The sequence below is a fragment of the Cavia porcellus genome, unplaced genomic scaffold (assembly GCF_034190915.1).
Source record: "Cavia porcellus strain 051 isolate PalLab524CR breed Dunkin Hartley unplaced genomic scaffold, mCavPor4.1 scaffold_8, whole genome shotgun sequence".
NCBI lineage: Eukaryota > Metazoa > Chordata > Mammalia > Rodentia > Caviidae > Cavia > Cavia porcellus.
This window is the reverse complement of record NW_026947491.1, coordinates 57844979-57872170: the sequence shown is the minus strand read 5'-3', so window position 1 is coordinate 57872170 and position 27192 is coordinate 57844979. Positions and strand designations below refer to the sequence as shown.

At 37.0% G+C, this 27192-nt stretch overlaps 1 protein-coding gene and 1 pseudogene across 1 annotated transcript in view; both read left to right on the top strand.

Moving 5' to 3' along the window:
* Wif1 (WNT inhibitory factor 1) overlaps positions 1–27192 on the top strand; it is a 79511-nt gene that overhangs the window by 17307 nt on the left and 35012 nt on the right. The window lies entirely within an intron of this gene.
* LOC106028936 (bifunctional phosphoribosylaminoimidazole carboxylase/phosphoribosylaminoimidazole succinocarboxamide synthetase-like) lies at positions 2069–4418 on the top strand (annotated as a pseudogene).

Sequence of the window (27192 nt, the reverse complement as noted above, 5' to 3'; positions counted from 1 at the left end):
TAAGAGCTTCTGGTAGACAGTTAAAAACTCTTTGTCAAATGTTTGAATAAATGAGCCAGAGCTCATTGTTAGTCCCTTCTGACAGAGCAAGAACTACATTACTAGTAAGTGGCATAGTTGGGATTAAAACTAGGTAACTAGAATTCATAGCCTTTGCTTTTGTAAGTGTAAAGATAGCTCTGGAAACCCAGAGGAAGTGGCTAATTTTGGCTGGGGTGGGTAGGAAAAGGCTTTACTAGGGAAGAGCTATGGCAGTAGACCTGGACCTCGAAGGACACTTGTAAAGCTGTTTAATCAGTTTGACACAGAAATAAGGCACACAAAGCAAGGCTGTCACAGGTAAAGTCAAAAGAGCTGTAAAAGTGCATTCTGGGAGAGAGTAATCGTACCTGAGGCAGGGCGTGCTGTGTGGAAGGGAGAATGGGGCAGGAGCTGGGGGAAGAGGAGACTATGAAGCTGGACATTTGATTAAAGCCAGATGGAGAAATAGCAGATTCAGTGGAAAGATCACTGAATGTGTTTAGGGTCTGGTTCCTTGAACTATATGAAACACAAGTTGGATCTTCCAGATGCTAAAATATTACTGTTCTACCACTGAAGTAATATACTTTTAATCACTGAACATTAATAGTGATAGTTTATACGAAATGGCCTTACTTGTCAAATTTCAAAAGCATTCACTTCAGAATACCCTTTTGTTTTCCTATGTTGATAATATTAGTCAATACTAGCATCATGCATACTCCAGACCAGACTTTCTTCTAGCACTTTGCAGATCATTACTCACTAAATCCTCTCAACAGCCAAGAGGCAGACACCATTATTACCCTGAGGGACATAAGAAAGTTAAGTTTTTCATTCAAGAATACCTTTGAACATGTTTTGATACTTAAGAGATCTTTCTCAGATCTGTACTGATAACTTTCAGAATATCTTCTCATTCCAAAACATAATTTCAAAAAATATTTATTGATGTTTGCTGTTTCATGGGTCCTGAAAATGTATATTTTAACTTATTTAACTACCTTCAGGAAGTCAGCAGGGAGAGAAGACTGTGGCATCAATAAAGCGATTGTAATAATGGTGATCAATGCTCAGGGCCAACATAGATTAGATCTTTCTTTTAGAAGTCAAGTTCATATAGGGCACCTCATACTTAATGTGTAACTGAATGGATTCTCAGGACCCTTGTACAGCTATTCTGATACTGGCTTATGAGTTCTTAGTGAATCTATTTGATTCCTACATTCTTCCAGTTAGAACTTGATTAGGATTTGAGCTTGTACTAATGTTGCTGTCACTTATAACAGTAGCCAGCAGGTGGCAATGTAAAAATTACTTCTTGGGGAATTTTCTACCTTAACAGTTTTTTGAGGCTTCAGGGGTCATTTATCCAGCAGATCCATGTGGAATAATGTGATCTTTATTAAACATTTCAGTTGTCCACTAAATATTTAGGGGGCTGGAAGGTGAGCCTTCTCTTGTATGTTCACTGTCTGTAAAAATGTGATTTTATTCTGATTATACTGATTATATGTTTTGTTCTTTTAAACAATTGCTCAAGTTTATATAGGAGTTATGTTTTTGGTTGCCTTTCCATGTTAAAACAATTTAGCCTTGGATTCCCCTGGCTGTACATTTACAAGACAAAGAACAGTCTAGTTGGAAAAGATTCTATAACTCATGCAGGTCATTCGGCCTACATTTCTTCAATGTATGCATGAATTGTGGTCTCTCAGTCTCTGATTGAGGTATGCTCAGTGACAGGGTTTTAACAATTTTTTTATTGTGTTAATTCTAGAAAGTTGTTTTAAAATAATGAGCTACAATCTGTTGTCTCAGTGCAAATTGAATATCCCTAGGCTCCATCAATTTGCCTATGGAGAGTCCTACTTCCATTTATAAGATTAAATTTGCTTATTTGTTTCCCTTTTGCTTGTATAGGATTATTGATGCATTTACAGTTACTCATTCCCTAGCAAAAATTAGCTAACTCTGATCTCTTACAAAGGCTCCACTCCACATATGCCATCTTGGATGGAAATATCCTCACCTCCGCTGTGCCATGATGACACTAGTGAGCAGGCAGCTTTTCAGGTCTAGGCAATTTATCTGTGCTCTGTATATCGCTATAATCGCTAAGGAGTCAAGGGTGGGCTGTATTCTCCACAGGATGTAGGGCCTCAGTGCAGTTTGGTGTCCTGTGCAAAAACAGGGTGTCTATCCTTTATACTTTTTAGCATTGAGCTTTGTTAGTTGGTGCCTTAAGGTCCTGTTTCTACAGCTCCCATAGATATCCCCATAGATATAAGCCTCCATCTAAAGGATCAAACCTTAGAATCTTTCAGTATAAATGTCCAATTTTACCTCCTTCTCCTTCATTTGCCAAGCAGCTGCATAACAATTCCTCTTAGTAGGTGCCCTAGATGCTGTGCATGCAGGAGAGTAACAAATATAACCAGAGACACAGCTAACCCCTCAACTCCACATGAAGTTTCACTGGGATGCGTGCTCCGTTGTGTAAGTCCTGGCCGTGGTCCTCTCCCTCTTGGTTAGAGTCAGTGGGAACATTTTTTAACACTCCTTTTCATTGAAAATCAGGCCAGCTCTCATGCTCTTCAATTCATCTTTTCTCTGTGCCAGATATCTTGTGTCTTAGCTATTTCATGTAATCAGCTTTGCGCTTCTTCAAACTTGACTCTTACATGGTTATCAAAAATATAAAATTTTCTCATATGAATTTATTGGTACTTCATAGTATTCTGTTAAGAGTTCTTGCTAAAGTTGGAGATTAATTTATATAATTTTGAAATAATCTTTGACCTGAAAATCTAGCATGATAAATTAGAGGACTGGGTAGGCAGAGAAGAAAATAGAGGGAAATACTAACAAGTGTTTTTTTATCTTCCAGTCATAATCACTTTTCATCATTACCTAATTCTGACGAGAATCTTTATGAGATAATACTACTAATATTCCCATTTTACAAAAATGACAACTGAGCTCTCTTTTTAGCACGATCACTGCTCCAGCCTGCTCAGGATCCTGGTAACAACAGAGATATTGAATACTGGCAAAAAACTCTATGAGGGTAAAGTGAAAGAAGTCTATGAATTGTTAGATAATCCACAAAAAGTCCTTCTGCAGTCGAAGGATCAGCTGACAACAGGAAATGCTGCCAGAATGAACGCCCAGAAGAAAAGCTGCAGTCTCCAACTACCAGTTGTATGTTTCACTTGTTAGAGGAAACGTATCAAAACTAATTTCTCCAGAAAATGTGGAGAGGTGAGTTTCATTTCACCCCAGTGTGAAATGATTCCAGTTGAATGGGTTTGCAGAATAACATCAACAGGTTCGTTTCTCAAAAGGAATCCTAGTGTGAAGGAAAGATTTAAGTTTTACCCACCTAAAGTGGAGCTATTTTTGAAGCATGATGCTAGTAATGATTTGCAGTGGTCTGAGGAACAGCTAATTACTGCAAAACTTTTCTTTGCTAAATTTGTTATGAGCCAAACTGACATGCAAATCATAAGTCATGCTACACAAGCTATTTTCAGAACACTGGAGAAATCCTGGTTGCCCTGGAACTGTATGCTGGTTGATATGAAGACTGAATTTGGTGTTCTCGCTGATGTTACTGATAATGATCCCTGAAGACTCTGGCCATCAGAAGATCGAAGCCAGCACAAACATAAACAGTCTTGTCTTGACCTCAAGGAAGTAACTCCTGAAGGGCTCCAGATGGTAAGGAAAATACTTTAGAGAGTTGCAGAGAGAGTGGAGTTGTTTTTGAAATCAGGAAGCCAGTGCAGGGTTGTAGTATTGACATGCTGAATTTCTGATCTTGATCACTGTGAAAAAAATCCAGAAGGTTTAGGAGATTACGGAATTCTCTGTGGACTTTGAGTAACATCTGCTCAAAAAGGCCCAGATGAAACTCTGAGAATTAAAGCTGAGTGTGAAGAGGATGGCATTCTGACTGTGTTCATGGTAGTAGTGGGCAGAAGCAATGGTTTAAGCCTGGCGAGATCTGGTAATGCTGCATATGTAGTCATTAGCTGTCATCTCCTCACATGGTGACCTCATGATGTGCGGTTCTCTCTTCCGTTACCTGTTGGTCTCAGCTGTTTGACCATACATTGTTTGGAAGGATCAGCTCAGTTTGCTCCTCAGCTATCTGGATTAAACAACCACTTGATTGTTTAATCAAGGCCAAGTGGTTGAGAGGCCAAATGGGGAGAAAAGAACCAGTTGATGTAAAATGCAAGCAAGCATATGGAACACATAGATTTCCTTAAAGTAGGTGAACAAGAAAATTAGTGAATATAATCTCTAAGATCGTCATTTCATGGTGGAGAGCTCTACACGTATATACTTTAGCTGCAGAAAAATAAGCAAAATAGAAAAAAATGACTTAATCAGAGAAAACAAATTAAATTAATACATGAATAAATGTTTCTCTATATACAAAAAAAGACAACTGAGTCACAAAAATTTTAATTTCCTGAGATTATACAGCTAGTAGGCAGTATAGCTGGAATTTACACTTATTATCAAGAACTGACATTTATTGGGCAGGTATTGTGAGTCAGCTCTGCTTAGTAATTTACATGGATTTGATTGTTTTATTCACTATTTAGGCCGATTCTTTGTTCTGAAGGCTGAAACTTTTTTATTTTTTCAGTACCGAGATTGAACCCAGAGCCTTCACACTGAGCTATATTAACACGATGGAGGAAATTTGTTTTAACCTATTCTTCACAATCTGCCCCCTCCTCTACTTTTAAAAATTTTTATTTTAAGGATAAAAAAACACAGAATTTCAAAACAAAATAATAGGAGAGTAACAATGGTTAATATATTGTGCACTGTTATCTTTAAATTAATTACTCAAAGTTCAAGATATAGGCATTTAATTATCCAAGCAATATTAGCACAAACCTTTCTTTTCAATGAACTAAGAGAAAGTAGTAGTATAACTATCATAACTATTAGAGTATTACTACCTTAATTATATTTTGCTTTTCCTTCCTTGTTTTCTCCTTCCACTCCTCCTAGTTTTTCATTCCTTTTGAACAGTTTCTTTCTTTTTTACAGTATCTATTTTACATTTTGGATCTTATTTACTCTTTCACCTTCTTACACTAGGGAGACAATACAATGTTTACACGTGTGTCTGATTTATATCACTTGTGTGTATGGTCTTGAGATGCATCCATTTACCCACAAAAGTCTCTAGTTTATCCTTTATGGCTGAGTACTACTCCATTGTATAAAGACCATATCGTTTTTGCTTTTGGTACCAGGAATCAAACTCAGGACCTTACACTTGCCAGGCAGGTCGCTTGTACTGCCAAGCTACATTCCCAGCCTAACTGTATCCTTTTTATCCATTCATTGATTGATGGGCATTTGGGTATGTCTGCAAGGGTGTTTCTGGGTGAGATTAACATTTAATCAACAGACTGAGCAAAGTAGATTGATATTCCTAATGTTGGTGGGCTGCATTTAGTTGACTGATCCCTGAAGTAGCAAGAACTCTCCTCGACAGCCTTCAAACTGAAATATTACTCCTTCCTGTATCTCCAAGTAGCCAGCATTCAGATGGAACCTACACAGTGGCCTGTCTGGTGCTCCTGCTTGCTAGCTATAGCTTTTAAGATTTGTCAGCCTCCATAGCCATGTGAGCCAATTACTTATCATGTCTCTGTATTTATCTATATCTACATTTATCAATGTTGGTTAAAATACACGTTGAATGTTTAAATTTAAAAATTCTATCACAGTAAAACACACATTGCCACAGACCCCTCAAAATACCCTTCATCCTGTCTGGCAAGTGCAAGGTCATGAATGCAATTCCTGGTTATAAAAAAAAAAGCCCTCTTCACTTCAAACACACCTACCTTGTAATTTTTGCCACATTCAGAAGCAGTTCTGGAAGTCCTATTCTGTGAAAGTCTTTACAAGATATGATGAAAAAATGTGATGAATGCTGCTTCCAAGTGCCATCCAACTGAAAGGCAGGCTCATAAAAATATATTATGGTATGCCCTTGCCCACTTCATTTATGGTTCTGGCACAGGAAATTTCTGGCTATTCCCAAAAGTCAAAATAACTATGAAAGGTAAGTGTTGGAGTTGATTCACTACCTCAAGGCAGCATGACAGCACAACTAATGATAATGCAAAAGAGAAAGTGCAGAATGGCTTCAGAAAGTGCCAAAATTAGTGGGACGGTTGTCTTCAGAGGGAGGGGGAATGTTTTGAGAGTGATTAATGGCAACACATCTTCCACTGTACTCAGTGTTTAAATGCTTAATATTCACTATAATTTGTATACCATACCCCATATCTATCTATCTATCTATCTATCTATCTATCTATCTATCTATCTATCTATCTTATCTGTCAAGAGATGTATCTCCTATCAGTTCAGTTTTTCTGAAGAATCCTGACCAATACACCATTTAAAGATCACAGCACAAGCTAAATCTTGATCAATTTAAAGTCTTGGGGTCTTAGTTTTTTCAAGTACTAAAAGGAAATCATTAATTTACTTTTTACAGTGGCAACAAAATGCAGTTGCATTCTGTCATTCTGTGTACAAAGTACCTGACACAGAGTCGACACCAAAAAAGTAGTCTTTTCTTCTCTTTGTATTAATGAGCTGTTGGTGCTAGGTGGGAGTCATGAGACCAAAGAAAGACTGTCTGCCAGATTGCAGGCTGTGAGAAGGCTGGCAGGACGCCCGAACTCCACTGTAAGTGAATGGCACCCTGCTCTCTGAACTCAGAGCATCACACTGAGCTGGCCTCGGGCTTCCACACCAGCTATCTGGGCCCTCAGACAAGTATTTCACTTTATTTCTCATCTGTGAAACAAAGGGGTTTCTTTCAGTTCTAAAATATCTGTGACTTACTGTTTGTCATTTTCATTAATGGATTATTCTTAGTTTTGCATTTGATTTCAAATCACAGTAAGAAAATAGTTCAAACTGTATAATTACTTATAACAAAAATAAACTGAGCATAATTAGCTTTTTAAAGTACTGTTTGCCTGGATGATGTTAATAAAATCTACTAAACTCTATTTTAGGCAATTTTGATATTAGGTTGCTTCTGTCCATTCAATTTTGATAATAAACTGACTTGAGGAGTTGAATTTTGAAGCAGGTAGACAGGACAACTATACTAATAATTATATTTACCCTTTTAGACTTCCCAAGTGGTATTTCCTTTCTAGATATTCTTAATGTTTATTTCTGTTTTGACCCTGTACGAAGAACTGATAAATCCACTCTGGTCTTTGTCCTTTTGCAGTTTTTATGTTGCTAGCTGACTTGGTAGTAATTATAACTTACAAAACCCATTACTCACTCAGGAACATAAATTGGATTTCATTAGAATGTGCCATATTTAATTTGAAGGTAGAACTATCATTTTATGAATTTTACACTCATTACTTTTTCCTCACACAAATTAGCACACTCTCTGAAAACTTTTGGAAAGTACAGAAAAGGAAAGAGAAGCATGGGCGTGGGGACCTCATAGATAGTTAGCTCACCTAAGAAAAGGTGAACATGTTGGTATTTTGCAGGCAGTGTTTTTCTGTAGTTTATTCTGCTGTTTGCTTAAGGACAGTAGGACAATTTGCCATGTTATTACATAGTCTGTGAGCTTGATTTTTAAATGGTTATGCAATATTCTGTGGTATATTTAAACATTTACCTACTTGGATTATATGTAACTTTTCGCCATTTAAATAACATCGTGAAGAGCAACTTTATGTAAGAAAATTTTTCCATGTTAGGATTACTTCTCTAGCACTGAGTTTCAGAAGTGGAATTTCTGACTCAAAACATGGGAGCATTGTATATGCTCTTAGCACATGTTTTTCCTGAATAGACTGTAATGACTGCTCCATAATTCCAGAAGAATTATGCAAGAATGCCTTTTTCACTATTCTGTTGTGGCTTTAAAAAATCCTCCAAATGAAGCTTTGGGTGGTACAGATGGTTGTTGATCTGTGTTTTTATTTTTTACTTATAGCAAGCTTAACTCAGTAGAAAAGTCGTACTATAGGGGGCGGTAAGGGATCAGTACCTGGCAAGTGAGTAATTCTCCCTTTCATAGGAGGCTGTGAAGGTCCCTTAAGGTAAGAAGCTTTGCATCGGGATGGTTATTAATTGTGGACACAGGACTCACTAGATAAATACCATGTTATATACTGTACCTGTAGACTGTAAATATAAAACTAGAAAGTGACTTCCACAGAATAAAACCAGTTACTCTTTTTTAAAATGTTTGATTTTTATTGGTGCATCTCTGCAGTACATAATAAGTACATTCATGTAGGGAATTGGCACATGTGCATAAAACATCTTAATTCTTTTTTCATCCCTTCCCACCCCTCCCCTCCATCTCTTGGTCCTGTTCTCTTTTGTAAAAATCTGCCTCTTTATTTCCTATTATCTGGCTTTTATTTTGCTCTTAATACTTTGGATTTTTCATATAAGAGAAACTAAGTGATATTTCAATTTATGTGGCAGATTTATTTCGTTTAGCATTATGGTCTCAAGGTGCAGCACAGGTCATTCCTTTTGAACACAAGAATAAAGCATATCTGCTAATTTTAAATGAATTTAAGTAAATATTTGAATGTGTTTCCCAACATGTTCTATACACATATGTAGATAGTTTTTGTTGTTGTTTTGCAGTATTGGGGCTTGAATCTAGAGTCTTGCGTATGCTAGGCAAGCACTCTACCACTGAGCTATATTTTTGTCTCTGTAGGTACATTTATCCATAAATACTTTGAAAAAATAGTGATTGAGGTATGTCTTTTTATACATTTATGCTTTAAAATTTTTATATATTAAATAATTTATTCTGCCATCATGCAAGGGTGTTGTTTTTCTCAGTTTTCATAGGTACAAAGCGATGTGGGATTACCAAGTATGTCATCTTCAAAGTTCAGAAATTCATTGCCATCAGTTACAAGAATATAGCTTTCTTAAAGATAAATATATCATTTATCTGCTACAATTTATTAAAATGAGGGAAATCTAAGCAAATAATCATACTTTTCCCCCCAGGGGTTTAGCACTGAGCTATATCTGTAGTCTTTATTTTTTTCTTCAAAAAGAATTTTACTAAATCACTAAATTGCCCAGGATGGGTTTGAACTTGCAATTCTCCTGCCTCAGCCTTTCAAACTCCTAGATAACAAACATAAACTACAATGCTTGGCACAAATAAGCATACTCTTTTTTGGTGTCTGTTAAAGAAAAGACAGGATTGGGATGTAGCACAGTGGTAGGGGCTGTGCATCCACAAGACTCTAGGTTCAGTCCTCAGTACCACTCTCCCCTGAAAAAGACAAATTAGTTTGCCAACTAGAGCCCCAGAGGCATATACCCAAGTAGAAGAAGGAAAAATAGAGCTATGAGAATCTTTAAAGAAATACACAGCACCATGAACCGCCAGTCTTGCGAGGTGAGCGAATACTATATATTTTATCCCTTAATGTAGCTCACTTGTCTTGAATTTACTCTTGTGGAATAAAATGATTCCGGGAAGAAAAAAAAAAACAGTAGATAGACATAACTTATTGTTTGTAAACTATTGGCCTGTCTGGGACAGAACATCCCCTGTAGGCACCTCAAAGGCAGGAGTCATCACACAGCTTCTCTGCGGAGAATCTACAGTGAGCACGTGACAAGCACAAGTACGACAGGTTGGTCTGATGGGGGGAAAACCATTTGCACCCGTCTCACTGGTTCTGATAAGTTGCCTATCAAAACATCTCTCTGCATTTTGAAAATATCAGGAATTGATAAAGTCAAAAGTATGTCTCCATGGATATTGCTGCACTGAATATCCAGATTTGCATTTATTTCTGAGATTACTCATTAGATCTTAGGTCTTTAAGCACATAGAGCTAATATGCTGAGACTTTAGGAACTACTGAATTTATCAGTTCTCTACATAGATATGCAGAATGAACTATTCCCAAATGCTTAGGATTCTAAGTTGGAAAAAACTGGCAAAGGTTACCTTAGAATTGGAGAGTATTGCTATTCTCAGTAGAGAATGAGTAATAACAATTAGTTCAGCCTCCTTGTTTTTTGAATGAGGAAACTGAAGGTAAGACATGATGATGGGTTTTGAGAAACCCAGAGAGCTCTAGCAACAGAGCTGGTGAAACAGCACGTGTTTTGTGATAAGCAGAGCACAGCTTTCCTCGTCATTTCCGTCTTAAACTTTAGGCTGTTACGGTAAGTTACAACATCACCACATTATAATTTCCCAATTGCATAAAAAGAAAAAGCATTGCCTTCAGTTTCTTGTTATGAAGAATAGGAAAGTCCACTGACATGTTTCGATATTATTCAGTTCAAAGCGCACGTGCACACACACACACACACACACACACACACACACACACCACACATTAGTGTTCAATTTTAAAGCAGCAGCTGGGTAGGCTGATTATAGACACTCCTGTCTTCTGACTATGAAACATTTCAGCTAGTCCAGAGATGAAACCATGGTAGATATTTAACATGAACATATGTTTGGATTGGTAGGAAGGAAGGAAATATGATATTACGGAAGATGTCCCAGTCCTGACTGTGGAAATACAATTTAACTTCCTTTCTTCTCAGCTTCCCCACATGATCTCCTGGCTTCCTCCAGCTTTAAAGTGTCATGATCTGCCATTTTATCTTAAAAAGCCTTTATGAAGCTTAATCTGTTTATAAAAGTCTCTGAGACCCTTTATTATTAGAATTGCAGCAGTGTCAAAGGGAACCATAGATATTTTTCAGAGTTGAAAAACTGTTTAATAGATAATAGGTATCTTTTAAAAATCATTGTTTTTGTATGACTTTGAAGTTGGCCTGATGCTGTGTAAACTCCTATCTCAATACCTGTATTCACAGATTGATTTTGGCTTTTATCTACGCGTGAGGAGGAAGAAAGACATTATGTTAGCATAATGTGTACTAATCCTTATGCTCTGTTGTGTTTCTCTGAATTTATTTTGGAATTTTGCAACTGTTTGGAGATGAATTCTGTCTTCCACAACCCACCAGTCCTAATTTTCGTCCTTCTTTCACTTAGCAAACACATTTTTCTCTTTGGTCCTAGAAATTTTCAACTTCAATTTCATCTACTAATCACCCAAAGTGATATGATGCAATCAGAGAAAACTGAGGAAAGATACTAAAGACAGTAAAACACTCAAAGAAAGGCAGATAGAAAGAGCCCTGAACTATTGAGAGGGAGATAATTCAGAAATAAATTTGGAAAAAAGGTTTGATTCTTTTTTTTTTTTTTTTTTTTTTTTTGGTACTGGGGATTGAACTCACATCTTGTACTCGCCGGGCAGGTGCTTATACAGCTGAGCTAAATCCCCGGCAAGGGTTTGATTCCTGAAATAAACTGATGTTAGAGGGATCTATATACAGGAGCATGAGTAAATGGTAAGGAGTTGGAAAAGTACAAACAGGAATAGACAGTATGCCATCCAGGCAGGAGGAGTGAGGAGGAAAGGTTGACAAGAAAGTTGCTCATAATTCAAGAGCCCTGTAGGGTCTACCACAGATTAGTGGAGCAGGAGCTGATCTCATTTCTGACTAGCAGTATCCAGGGAAGATCTTTACTTCCTATAAGAATTCAGTCACCATCGTGGGCTCTCAAGAGTATTGTGTGGGCCCACACAACCTCTGTGCTACAGAAAAATCTGGATTAAGAATAGCCTTATCACAAACATTTGCTTATATCAAAGGGGGACTGATTTTCAAGAATATAAAGAACTCATCAAGAACTATAACTGCTAACTTAAAAAAATCCATCTGAATATTTAATTTTTCAGTGTACTCTGTAAGACTTTCATGGTTTTAATAAATTTCGATAGGCCTCTCTGAATCCTCCTGATTTGTTTGTACCATTTAAAACAGATAATAGTACTAATGGGTACTATGAAGGAAGAATTTTATACCACACTAAGTTGCATAATCACATTGACTTTTTCCCGCAGTGTACAGTTACTAACTAGTATTTAGTTCACCCCATTTCATTTCCCCATTATGCATTAGTGGGTGGCTTTTTGTTTCTATGTATCACTCAGTTTTCTTATCCCTATAAATTTATTCTAGCTTTAATGTTATCATACTTTAATTGGTCAAAAACATTTGACTAGGGCCAGAAATCTAGTCCAGTGGCATAAGCATCTGCCTGGTAAGCGCAAGGTCATATTCCACCCTGGCACCAAAGCAAAACAAAACAAAACAAAACAAAAAATCCTACTTAATTTAAGAAAGATTTACAGATTTTGTGAGTATTGTCTCATTTTATCAGTCATTAGTAATCACATGTAGTGATTGGTTTCCAAGACTTAGCTAAATGAAATACAACCCAGATCATAATGCAGATTTATGCCTTGAGAAGGTTGCTTACATTAACAGATTAGTCTTACCATAGGATGAGAAACACTTGACACCCCACTTTCTCAGTGTGTGCCATGTGGGAAGGAATAACCACCAATTTTGAAACAAAGGTAGGCTCTTTCTGTTGCTTCTTGTACTCTCTTTAGAGGATGGGCATCAATTTAGTCCAATACTTTTGGCTTCTTATGACCTTTGTGTAATTTCATGGATTGTTCTAGGTATTTAGAAGTCATGAATAGAGATGTTGAAATTGATCACTCTATAATTTCCAGTCATCCTTAAAAATAATTTAAGAAGGTGAAGCTGTGCAAGATAGTGGCAAGCCTGTAATTCCAACAATTTGAAATGCCGAGGTAGGAGGAACCGTAAATTCAAACCCAGTCTGGGCAACTTAGAGATTTAATGAAAATCTGTCCCAAAAATAAATAAAGAAAGAAATAATAAAAGGGATCATGTGGAGATAGCTCAGTGTGAGCGCTCTGGGGTCAATCTCCAGTACGGGCAGAAAAATGAAAGTGAGAGAGTAAGAGAGAGAGGGAAGGAGGAAGGAAAGGAGAGAGAGAGAGAGAGACAGACAGACAGAGAGACAGAGACAGAGACAGAGAGATAGAGAGAGACAGAGAGACAGACAGAGAGAGACAGAGACAGAGAGACAGACAGAGAGACAGAGAGAGAAACAGAGACAGACAGAGACAGAGAGACAGAGACAGAGAGAGAGACAGAGAGAGAGACAGACACAGAGACAAAGAGACAGAGAGACAGAGAGAGATAGACAGAGACACAGAGAGACAGAGACAGAGAGACAGAGACAGAGACACAGAGAGAGACAGAGAGACAGAGAGAGAGATAGAGACAGAGAGAGAGAGAAAATAAAAGAGATCCAGTTCTCTGAGACTCAGTTGTCAGAGTCTTGCTTTCCACACATTGACTAAACCGTGATTCAGATCACATCAGCCTTGCTGATTTGTGTACATCAGTTTTCTCTATTTATCTGGTTTTTTCTTATGTAGCCTATTATTTTCTCTCACAACTGGGGACCCTCATAAACTCACTGATTTTTTTCTTTAGAAACAGTGGGACTAAAGATATTTAAAAGCCTGGTCCTTGTCCCCTTTGGTATTACTCTAATCATTTTTTTTGTGTGTGTATGACATTTACTTTTATCAAATAAACTAGAGCATTGAAATGGACTGAACAGATACGCCTTTAAGTATAGAGGAGATATGGGGCCTAATATCATGTTTTTTTAATGCAGATAAATCCAATAAATGCATCATGAGTTAGTAATTTAAATCTCAACTTGAAAGCTACTAACATTTACAAGCAGAGAGGTACTATCCATTGGCAGTAGAGCCCCCAAAATCCCATAAAGCAATGCTGTTTTGAATTAAAGAATCTACAGGTATATAAATTGGCTGGAAATTATTTTTGGAAACTTCCAAATATGTTCCAGAAGAAAGAAAAATCTCTCATAACAAGTAACAAAATTCTCTCAGGTGATACTGCAGGTGGGGCGGAGCAGTAGTTATAGTTATAAGGGAAGGAGACAAATGCAAAACTCCATCATATTTGTTGCTGTTGGCTTTATGTATTTGCCTCTTTTTAAGGAGATGAAGTTTAATCCAAAAAGAAGAGATGCATCTTTTCTTAGATACCTTTTATTCTGTTATTAATTTTTCCCTCAATTCAGACTTTTTTTCTTGTTCCCCTAAAAATCTTTAAGAGGGAGGCCTCTGGCAACTTGGCAACTCCTGAGATTGTCTCTCAACATGAAAAATAAGAAGGATCTAGGGATATAGCTCAGTGCAAAGGTCATGGGTGCAATTGCCAGTACCACACCTACCCACTCTCATATACACAGGACAAACCTCCATGGGTTTTGTTTGTTCAGTGCTGTGTAAAGTACTTTTTTTTTGCAAATCTTTTCTTTCATGCTTTCTGTCCTTCCCAAAATGAAGTTAGTTAAGGTACATTAAACATTCTCATTTCTAATTTGCCAGTATAATATAATTTAGTTGAGAATGAAAAGGAGAGAGAGACAGAGAAATATAAATCTTAAGATAATATAGATAATGACTTCCTAGCCAGGTTCCAGAAATTTGATAATTTTACGTAAACACATGCCTTTGTTAAATGAATATACCTTCATTTATATTTTAAGTAATGATTTATTAGAAAAATCTCCTTTTCCCCCAGTTGTATTTTTTAAATCAAACAAGTCATGTGAATAAGTAAAATATTACTGGCTTCGATTAAACTGTCTTATGCAAACAAGTGTTTATTGGATATGGGAGAAATATTTATTTTTCCTCGGAAAGTATCCAAAAATCCTGGTCTAGGTACCTGTACCCTCACTTAAGGATTTGAAGATTTTGAGACTGACAGTAGCTATGAAAAGTTTCATAGCCTTTTAAGAAAGTTCAGGGGCTATGTTTGGGGGAAGAGCTGTGTGTATTGTGCAGGGCTGCTAGCTAATGCAAAGATTGTAACATATGGAATTCATAAAGGTCCAATTACAGGACCGTCACTGTTTGCCACGGTTTTAACTTATGTAAGTTATGGATTATACTTTCATGAGATCATAATCAAAAGGTTATTCTTTGGTAATGGTGTGTTAGAAGAGCTTTATCCTGAACTTCAAAGCCATCCTCTGAGCCCAGAGAACAAAGGCTTAGAAGTTTGAACCGAGGCCAGAATCAGTCTGTATGAGTTAACGATGCCCCAGACCATCCGGGAGCCGGATCAGCCTATCCAGTGCGTGAACTTTCTCTCATCACATCAGATCAACAGTCATCACTAAAAGATGACAGTTGATTCAGCTTTAATGTGTCCTTCTTTTCTTTAATGAATCAGCTTGACTAACTATGTGTCTGCTCACATTTGCTGCAGAACGGTTTGTGTTGACTGTAAAGCACTGTCATTCACTGTGCCTCCAGAAAGACAGTGATTATCATTAATTGGGGACACACCTAGGAAAAAGAATTGGAAACACTAAGGAGCTTACCAACAATAATTCTTAGAAATGAGGAAACTAATATGTGACTTAACAAGTAAAAAGTAATAAAGAGGCCTTGTGGTTTATCCTAATATCCTGGCATGTTTTAAGTGGAAAACAAAGAAAAACTGGGGGACTGTCTAATGTTACAAATGGAAAATCTGCTGCCTTCTCTTGGGCTCTTAAACTCCTTAAGGATCTAAGGCTTAAAACTATTATACCGAATAAGCAAATGCTACCATGTGCAATCATGTGAGTGGCCTTCCCTCCCCTCACAGCTGCCCCGTGAGCCTACTGAGGAGGCTCCTTTCTCCCAGTCTTTGAATGCATCCTGCAATTTCTCTACTCAGCCTGAGATAATAAAAAGTTCTCTGATTACTTTAGTGCTACAATTATGCTCATTTCAGTAATTTTTAAAAATCCACTTCTGTGGAGTACTTAAAATTTGGATCTTCTTTCAGATTTAAGACTTGTTCCTTCCCTGGACCACAACCTTGAGGGTAGCATGGTTGACCCTTCTTAGGAAGCCACTCCTGGCTGGCCAGCTGAGATGCCAGCCAGGGGCGTGAGGAAGAGAAATAAGAAGTAAGAGGCAGGATGTTGTCCACAGGCTCCCAAGCTGGTTAGAACTGCTCTTGTTATTATGGGTGCCTATGCACTGCTCTTTTGGGACCCTTCTGCCTGTGATAAGGCCATACTTCTTCCCCTCTGACTGGGTGCTTATAATTGCGGCACCTCACTCTGATGTAATTGCATGGCCTCCTCACTGTTTCCTGAGCACACCAGAGACACGCCCTTCTGAGGAAGCAGGCATTCACTGTTCTTCCTCGGCGGTGCTTTCTTGTGGATATCTGTACAGCTTTATTCCAGGCCCTAGGAATATATTATCTATGCAAACAACCTGGCCTGGTCACGTCTCTGAGGTAGCATCCCTCTACCGTGTGTGTTCTCATTTTGTATTTTCTTTCTCTGCTTTACTTTTCCACATGTCACTTGTCAATACTTGATATATGGCCAGATAAACATTTTGTTAAAAATTAGATGTCTCCTCCTCCTTGCTGTACAGAAAGTAAACACCAAGAAAACCAAGACTTTTACCTCTTTCTTTCACTGCTGCATCCCAGATTGAGGGGTACTCCCTGGCATGTTGGAAGCACTAAATAAATAGTTCCTGAATGATGGAAAGAAGGAATGAATGGGAAAAGATCAACGCAATAGAATGACTTGCTCTTCTGTTGGTGTCTCAAACTTTTACTTCGTTTTTATTTGCTTTAAAAGCTTTGTCATGACCAGCAGTATTGGCTGAAGTTGATTCCGAGGAAAAAAGACAAGACCTACGAAATTCAAACACATTTTTTGGAAGTACAAGCACAGTAAAATTTAACTACAAGCACATTTGACCTAGCATATGATTTCTGTCTATTCAGATTGTAATATAAGAAATTTGTTGCATAGGATAAATTATTGAATTCAATTTAAACATAAAAGATATTTTTATTTTCATAAGTAAGTCAGGCAAATATTATTATCAAAATTTCTTAAAGGTAAGGCTGACCCGTCTTCTGAAGCTTTCACCTTACCTTATGCTGTACTAGATAATATAGGCAATGAATACTGCCAACTTAGACCTGTACATTTTATTTTAAAATATTTATTGTTGCATTTATCCTTAGAAAGTTTCTCTTGCAGTACAGTAAAAGCATGCATTAGAAAACTTTAGATACTTGGATAAATATAAAATAATATACTATTCTCTGTGAATGAAGATTATTCATTTAACAGAGATGTCAATATGAGATTTTTTTCCTTCTTTAAGAAACTTTTTGTTATGGAAACTTTCAAATACAAACTAGAAAAACAAATTCCTATTTACTTATCATCCAGACTCAAGAGTTACTGACTCAATGACCAGGCTTGTTTCACCTATACTAACCTCTCACTTCCCCCTCTCACAGTATTTTGAAACACTCTCATGTATGGTATTGTTTCATTCATAAATATTTCAATGTATATCTTTAGAAATAAGAAATTTTTGAAAAACTCAAAAGCTATTGAAAATAATTCCCTAATATAATAAAATATCCAATTAGTATTTAAATTTCCAACTATCTGTTGTATATGCCATACATCCTTAAAAGGTGTGTTGTTAGAATAAGAAGCCAAAGGGGCTGGGGATTTAGCTCAGCGGCATAAGCACCTGCCTTGCAAGCAGGCAGTCGTGAGTTCGATCCCCGGTACCGATAAAAACGAAAAAAAAACCAAAAAACAAAAAGAATAAGAAGCCAAACAAGGTCTACTTACTATGGTTGAAAAATAAGCCTTCTAGGTCTTTTTTAATCTAAAGGTTTTCAGCCCTTTCTTTTTATTCATTTGAATTTTTGTTAAAAGAACTGAATCTTTGTCCTACAAAATTTCCCACTCTTAGGATTTTGACAACCACCTCTTTGTGGTGTATTTTTTAACTTTTTCTTCTAGCTTCTTATGTAAATTAGTAGTTTGATAAGACATTCCTAATTTGTTTTAAAGCAGAAGAAATAAGAAAATTCCAATAATCTTCGAATTTATGTCTAACTTGAATTATAACTCTGTATCTTTGAGAAGGAGAAAAAGAACAGCTTTCCAGTTTGTTCTCTATCCTTCTGATCCTACCACCTATCCACAGAACACAGGGCCGATGTTCTTCAGAACTGTAGATTCCCCCCACCCTATGATCCTACTCTCCAGCCTCTACACTCAGAAATTCCCTGTCTGTTCCTTTCCATCCATGGGCCCTTCCACCGGGTAGGAACTCCTGTTTCCACACATCAGCAATAAGGAACTTTGTATTATTGGTCCTATTAAAAATGACTAGCATTTTTTGAATGCTAGTAATATGCCAACATGTGCTGTAATATGTCTTACTTGTGTTATTCATTATAATGCTTACAACAACACTGTAAAGTAAATGATGGCCTCTCTTGTGTTCCTCAAGCTTGCTGAGGCCCTGTTAAAGTTAATGCACCATCTTCCCTCTGCCAAAGAAGTTGGCCCACTTTCACCTCTGCTCATTAAGACCCTCTCAATTCTGTCATCCTTTCTCAGGCACACCTTTTCTGACTCCCAAAGTACATATAAGTGCACATTCTCTAAGCACTATTGTCTAAGGTCTTTGATCACAGTCTTAATTTTCTTAATTATTTGATTAATGGCCAATCCTTTTTAGTCAGCAAGTTCCTTTTTTTCAAAAACTAAATACCATTTTATTCATAAGGCATTTTATGTATACAGAGTGCGAGTGCCTCGCACACTCAGTGTGTATGAATAGGAGCTCCAGGTCTGCTAGTAACTAGCAGAATTAGAATTCAAGCCAGGTTGATCTGACTGTAGCTGAGATGTAATCCAAATACTTTTCAGTATTGTGAGTATGGTTGTTTGGACTATTAGGTACCTCCTTTGGAAAACCAGTCAGGACAAGCCTAGTCCCATAGGCACCATATTTTATATTTCCTGCAGGTTTGTGATTGGGATCTCATTATCTATCTCTCAGTCAGATTTTACAAGAATACTTGAGTTTGTGAGTGATTTTTTCTGTACCAGAGATTGAATCCAGGGCCTCTGTATTGAACTATATCTCCAGAACCTTTTAAAAATATTTTTATTTTGTGACAGGGTCTCACTAAGTTGCCTAAGCTGGATCAAACTTGGAATGCTCCTGTCTCAGGCTCCCACACTGCTGAGATTCAGGAATGTGCCACCAAGCTTGGCTATTTTGTTTTTTAATCCACACTTGCCTCTAACTCACAACATTTCTCTTACCTCAGCCTCTGCAGTGCTGTGCCATCATGCTAAACTGAGTTATTTATTTTTTATTTTAAACAGAATAAAATCAAACATAATAAAACAGATTAAAGCCAATGAGAATAGAACAATGAAAGTAATACAGGACTTCAAAACAAGATAATAGAAAATCAACAATGGCTACCATAATGTCTCTTGTTTTTTTCAAAAAAGTTGTCCATGCCATCCAACATAATAAAACCAAATAAAACAAAGTATAACAACCAATCAAAATAATGAAAGTGTTACAAGACTTCAAAACCAGATAACAGGAAATCAGCAATGGCTACCATACTATATCTTGTTACCATCAAAATAGCTGCCAATACCATCGGACAATGAAATCAAACAAAATAAGACAGAATAAAACCAACCCCTCCCCCCAAAAAAACAAAACAATGAAAATGATACAAGAGTTCAAAACAAGATAATAGGAAATTAACAATGCTTATCACCTTCCCTTCTTAGGTTTTTCCTTCCCTTTCACTTTCACAATATCTATTGTATATTTTGGTTCCACTAACTCCTTCAGTTTTTTATGCTAGGGAGACAATATGATGTTCACCCATGGGAATTTGAACCATTTCAGTCATGATCGTGATCTCAAGTTCCATCCATTTACCCACGAGAGCCTTGGGATTATCCTTCTTTATAGTTGAGTAGCTTTCCATTGTATAAAAATACCATATCTTGATTATCCATTCTGCAGTTGATGGGCAAGCTACCACTGCTTTTTTCTGGTTCCTGTTGCATGGAACATTGTTTTCTTTCCTTTGACTTTCAGTCTGAATTCCCTTTCAAGTTAAATGTGTTTCTCGTATACTGTATATTGATGGGTCTTATTTCTTGATCCATTCTTCCTCTGTTTCTTTTTATTGGTGAATTGAAGCCACCTACATTAATGATTACAACTGGCATGCATTGATTCATCTCTGTCATACCATCCTCCTGCTGTTGGCCCTCTACTTTTCCTGTTCATTAAATTGCCTGTTTTGTTTGGTGATCTTCTTCTTCTGCTGATCCTGGAACCATGATCATCTTTATTTTCTCTAGAATATCTTTCAGCACTCTCTGAAGGTTTGTTTTGGTGGCCATGAATTCCTTTAGTTGTTCTTTATCATGGAAGTATCTTATTTTTTCATCAGTTTTGAAAGATAATTTTTCAGGATACATCAATCTGGGTTTGAAGTTGTTTTCTTTCAGGACTTGAAACACTTCACTTCAAGCTCTTGTTGACTTGATGGTTTGTGTTAAGAAGTCTGCTGTCATTCTGATGGGTTTTCCTTTATAAGCGATCTGTTTCTTTTCTCTAACAACTTTTAATATTCTGTTCTTGTGCTGAGTTTCTGATATCTTAAACTATCATATGTCTAGGTTTAGACTTATTTTCATTATGGCTAGTTGGAGTTCTGTATGCCTTATACTTAATTGTAAATATTTGAGAAATTTTCTGCTATTACTTTTGTAATAGTCTTTTCATGTCATTTGTGTTGATCCTTGCTTTTTCACTGACATCTGTCAGTCTTAATTTTTTTGCATTGTCTAGCAGCTGTTGAATTGTTATTTCCTGGCTCCATGTTATTTTTAAGAAATCTTTCTTTTCATAATCCTGTCTTGTACTCACTTTGTAACCCAGACTGACCTTGAACTGAAAATGAGTCTCCTGCTTCCACCTCCCAAGTGTTGGGATTACAGGTGTATGCCACCACTCCTGGTTTACATTTTTAAAAAAGATATTAACTACTTTGATTCAAAGTTTGTGTTCACTTTTCACAATTTTTGAGCCACAAAAACTATGTTAGCTTCTGACAATTTAGATAACAGTGGGCAGAGTCCCTTCTACGGAGGAGAGTTTATTGGGGGGAGACAAGTAAATAGTATTTTCTGTAGGTACAGTAGTAGAGATAAAGGAAAGAACATAAACAGAAGAGAAGATTCTGGAAAAGGGAACATCTTATCAAAGAGGTGACCTTCCACCCAAACTTTGAGGACTAAGTCAAAGTTTGATTGGTGGTCAAGGACAGGAGTGAGTATTCCAGGTATAGAGTAGCAATCATACAGAACATAGCAGTTCAGAGACTTAAAGATTGCTATAGGTAGGTCAAACTCTCAAGACATGGGCAAAGAGGCCAGTGGGCAGAGCTACAGCAGACGCAACCTGTAACCAAACTCTTCCTTGCAATTAGAAACCGTAGGGCTTTAAGTGGAGGATGATATAGTCCAATTGGCATTTAGGGAAAAAATGGATGATGGGATGGATTGGAGATGATAAATCTGGGGGACATGAGTCACTAAAAAGACAGGTCAAAGTACTACTGTAGGAGCATGAATGAAAAATGTCTGAAGTTTGCTAGTAACAGAAGAAAGAAAAAAGAAGGGAAAAGATCTGAGAAAACAGTAAGAATTCACAGAGGTAGTAGAAGAAAAATTAAGAGTCTAGAAAGATCACCAAGTCTGTATTTTGGGTAATCATGTATATATTGTCATCTTAAGAATTACAGGTAAATGCATTCCTTAATCCCAGAAACCAGGAGGCTAATGAGTTCAGTGCCAGTCTGATATGTAGTGAGACACTACCCCCCAAAACAAAAACAAAAAATGATAAAGAAATATAGGTTCATTGGGAAGATAATGAGTTTGGTTCAAATGTAGTAGATTCAAGGCACAATGTCTGGGAGATAGTTGTTTATGTTGACTCGAATCTCAGAAGAAGGGTGAAAACCAGAGATAACAATCTGGAGGCCACTGAAATACAAATGTAAACTGAAGTCATGAAGTGGCTAATTATATCAAAAAAGAGAAAATTCAAAGCATGCAGACCAATAGGTGCTTTAAGAATAGACTCCTTTAAGAATATGCTAAATACTAATGGTTTACTCTCTCCAGAAAAACATTCATACACATATGGACAAAAGAGCTATGGATTCTATAAGAACGCAGGGGCCTACCTTCGGAATTATTTTTTAAGGTACAGTTGTAGAGAAAAAAAACGTGATGGGGACTAGTGAAAGATTGAAAAAGGAGAAAGAAAATTCAAAGAGATGGCTGCTAAATGTAAGTCTAAAAAGAAACAACAAAGAAATTGATCATAATAAAAAAATTCAGAGTATATGAGAAAGTTAAAAATGGAAAAGTACTCTTTGGAATTAGTAACATGGAGGTTTTCATTGTCCTTTTTATTTTATTATTACATGTTTGCATGTAAAATGATTATATTCTTTATGGTGAAACGTGTTTTATTTTATTTCTCTTGTTTCACCTGCTTCCCTCCTCTCTCTTTTCTCCAACTCTTGGTTTCCTTCCCTTTTACAAAAGACTTATCTCCTTGCTTCCTATTATCTTTTATTTTGCTCTGTAATTTATTTATATTTTGGGTTTCTCACATAAGAAAAGCAGCTCTATATTTAAACTCGTGTGTCTGGTTTATTTCACTTAATCTTAAGGATTTAAAAGTGATGACAGCAAAAGTCATACTATAGTAAATATCTATGGAAAAAAACCCAGAGGCCATGAGTATAAACTCTACCACAAAGCCCAGTTCTTCTAGCACCAATTATTAAAGAGGCTAGGTTGGAGATTTAGTTCAGTGGTATAAGCGCCTGCCTGGCAAGTGTAAGGTTGTGAGTTTGATCCCCAATACAAAAAAAAAAAAAAAAGAAAAGTATGGTCTCAAAGAGGCTATTTTTCTTCCTGTGATGTTTGGTTACTTTGTCAAAGATAAAGTGGCTAAAGTATGCCTGCAGTTTATGCATCTCTTAATCTGTTCCATTGATCTTTGGGTCTGTTTTTGTCAGTATCATGCTGTTTTTATCACAGTAGCTTTGTAATATAATTTCAAGTTAAGGATTGTAATGCTCCCTGCTTGGCCTTTGTTGCCCAGAATTGCTTTTACTATTCTAGATCTCTTCAGGTTCCAAATGAATTTTAGTATTGTTTTCTCTAATTATATGAGATATGCTACTGGAATTTTGATTGGATTGCATTAAATCTGTATAACTATTTTTAAATTATGGCCATTTTCATTACATTGGTTCTTACTACCCACAAGCAAGGGATATCTTTCCATTTTCTGATATCCTCTTCAACTTCCTTTTCAACATACCGTAGTCTTCAATGTAGGGGTCTTTTGCTTCTTTTGTTGGATTGATTCCTAAGTATTTCATTTTTTTTTTTACATGCTCTTATGAAAGGCACTGTTTGCCTAATTTCCCTCTTAGCAAGTTTACCACTTTGATTCTCTAATAAATGGTTATGGAAGAACTGGCTTTCCACATGCTGAAGATTAAAACTAGACCTATGTCTTTCACCATGCACTAAACTAAAATCAAAATGTATGAAACATCTAAATAGTAAAATAGAAATAAAGAGACCCCATGCTGCTAGTCTCATTGAAATCCAGAGTTCATATTTGTAATCCCAGAAGAAGTTACTAGAATTCCAATAAGTAAATTCCAATCTACCACTTCCAATGCAACCCATGGTACAAAAAAGAGACAAAGACGTATCTGTAGTTGTGGGGAGCCAAGAAATTCCTAAATCCAGTTGAAATAGTGATTAACTGGAACCAAGGCCAGGAACCAGGGCCAAACCTGGATTTTATTAATTTGTTAAGAAGGAAGTGGCTAAATTTGAGTGACCGAGAATGGTCAGAAGTATGTGAGTACTGTGAGGTGGGCTGGGTAGAAAGCACGATAACACTTCTGCAAAATGCAGAGAGAGGTATATAAAAAGAGTACCAGATCCAGTAGCAGGTAGACCATAAGTTTGGAGGAATCTGCATAGCAGTTTGAGAAAGTATCTTGTAATCTGAGTTGCTTCCACCTTGACATCTGGCCTTCATACCCAGAAATGGCACAAGTTCTTTCTCCAGCCTCAGTCTCAGCCTGGCGTCACACACATACTGATTGGAAGCCATAGGATGGACATCACTGATGTTGGTTCAAAGGCTACACATCAGCACCTAGGCTAGGCCTATTTGATTGCTTAAAGCCAGTTGAGGGGAAAAGTATTATCTAGCCAGCTCTATACATGTCAATACACAGAAATAGGGCCAGGTTTAGCCAAAATGCAGACAAATACTCTTCTTTCAAGGAGAACAGTTCCACTCATCCTCCAAACAGAAACCTTAAATCTGCCGGGAGATAGAATAGATAGAAATCTTGAGGACACTGGTGTAGGCAAAGATTTTATGAACAAAACCCAGACCACAAGGGAAAATATTACAAAGAATCAACTTGAATCTCATCTTATTAAAAAGCTTTTGCACAGCAAGAAAAACCACCAACAGAGAAAAGAAACAACCCACAGTGTGGGAAAAAATGTTAGCCAGCTCTTCCTCCGACAAAAGACTATTATCTAGAATGTATAAAGAGCTCAAAAACATCAGAGCCCCCCCCCCCCAAATTTAAACACCCAATCCAAAAAAATGGGTATCTAAGATGAATAGACACTTTTCAGATAAAGTAGAAGTGACAAATATGTGAAAAAATACTCAACATCACTGGTCATTTGAGAGATGCAAATTAAAATAACACTGAGATTCCATTTCACTCCAGAAAGAATGGTTGTTATCAAGAAATCAACCAATAACAAATGCTGATAGGGCTGTGGGAAAAATGGAACCCTTCTCTACTGCTGGTGGGAGTATAGACTGGTGCAACTATTGTGGAAATCAGTGTGGAGATTCCTGAAGAAACTAAAACTAGAAGCTGGGCATGGTGGTGATGACTGTAATGCCATCACTCAGGAGGCTGAGGCAGGAGGATCATTGTGAGTTCAAGACCAGCCTGGGCTACAAAGTGAGCCCAAAGCCAGCCTGAACTGCATAGTGAGACCCTGTCTCAAAAAGCCAAAACAAAATGAACCTAAAATTAGAGGTTCCATTCAACCCCGCTATTCTTCTTGGTATCTTCCCAAAAGAATCACACAACAATTTTTGTACATCCATGTTTAGAGTGGCAGTTTCTAATAAGTAAATTTTTGGAAACAGCCCAACTGCCTATTAACTGATGAAGGATAAGGATTATAGACTGGAGAACTACTGTGTCATAAAGAAAGATAAGCTTGAGACATTTCTAGCTAAATAGATATACCATGAGACCATACTTTTAAGTGAAATAAGTCAAACATGCTTGGATATTCCACAATGTTTCCCTAAACCAAAACTGTAAATAAGTATATATAATAGATATTGTTAAATTAGAAGATAATGTTCAAATGAGGAGGGGGAAAGCAGGAATAGGGAGAGGTAAAAAGGACAAGGAAAGAAGAACAGAAGGAAAAAATGGAAACAAAAACTTTTATAAAGGGAGAAGGACTAAAGGAAGGGAAAGGGAAGAGAATGGGAAACAAGGAACAAGATGTACCGTGTTCAGGTCAGATGCTCTTCGATGGTGACTCTTATCACTGTGCATATCTGAAATGTACCAGGAAAATGAAGGTGTTTTTTTTTTTAGAAAATAAATTCTCCTGGAAGCATTGTAATGATGGTAAAGAAAACATTGAGTCTTTGACTGTCACTACATTTGTATCATGAGGGAAGGTGACCTAATCGATGGGGTCAGTTTTACAGAATGTGGGAAGGAAAGGAAGCAGAGTTGGGTGTGGATGGATTGCTTTATAGGAGTGGGGGGAAGCTGAGCGAGCTGCTTTCTGATAGTCTCTGTTTCCTTTGTGAATAAAATATTGCCATCGACAGAAAGAAGATAGGAGGACTGGGCAGAGAACTTTCGGGAAATTATGGAATTGTTGTGCACAGGAGAAGGGAGAGACCAGGGATGTTGAAAAGAATTTTCAAGGGACATTTGATGGGCAATTGGGGAGGTTTGTTTTCTTCTGTTTTTTATCAAATAAGTAAGTACAACTGTCCATGTGTAGTCAATAAAATATATTAAATAATATTTTAAAAACCTGGAGATAAAACTAAGAGAAACCTGACCTAATTTACATATTTTGAAAGTCGTTGTTGAGAAAATTTCCTGATACTTCTAAGTCACTTTCTAATCAATAGTATGAGGCACAGAAAATACTATATCTATAGAGACAACCATGTATCTTAACTATAAAAGTAATGGAACATTAATTTTGCCTTTTTTGAGCTACTTATACATGCTATCCAAGTTTATGTGGGCATTTTAACAAGTATTCTGTCTTTCAAAGTGATGTGCTAAAATATGCCACCATGTAAAATGCATGAAAGAACAAGGGAATGAGATGCTCATGATGAACGAATGAACTTCATGAGTTTAAGAGTAATTGTTCAGTTAACTCTTTGTTATTAAAGACATTGTTCTTAATAGTTTTCTTCCCTACCACCATGTAAATGAGTACTTAAGTCTTTTCTTTTTTCAGAATTTAAATCTGCCCCTCTCATCTCCAACATCTGCCTTAGACAAGTGCTCTGCTAGTCCTCCCACATTCTTAAATAACCATCGTATCTCGGGGAAACTCATAGCCCTACGCCCACGCTGTCACTTTGTTTCTTCTTCCACACCTCCTGTTTGAAATGTTCTTGTCCCAAAGTGCCAGCCATCCCCTCGTTTTCTTTCTTTAGTTCCTTACCTTGCCCTGCCATAGTTGTCCAACTGTCTTTCCTCTCAGTGTCCGATTTTTTGGTAGGCATTGACTCATGATTTTGCAACTGTTTAAACTGGAGCAGGCGCCCTGTGAGGGAGCACTTGTCACAGGATCTGATTTAGCCCTATTAATCACTTTTATAAATGACTACTAGAACAGAAGAATTTGACTGATTGATATTCTTTGTAAGCAGTGTTCCTCTAAATGCCAATTGAAGCTAAGCCCAATTGAAGCTAACTAATTAAGTAATTAAATAAGTACTCTGAGTGAGAAGGTGCTTTCTAAAATGCAAACAAAACAACAACAACAACAACAAAAACTGTTCACAAAGTTAGTTGGGAAATAAACCATTG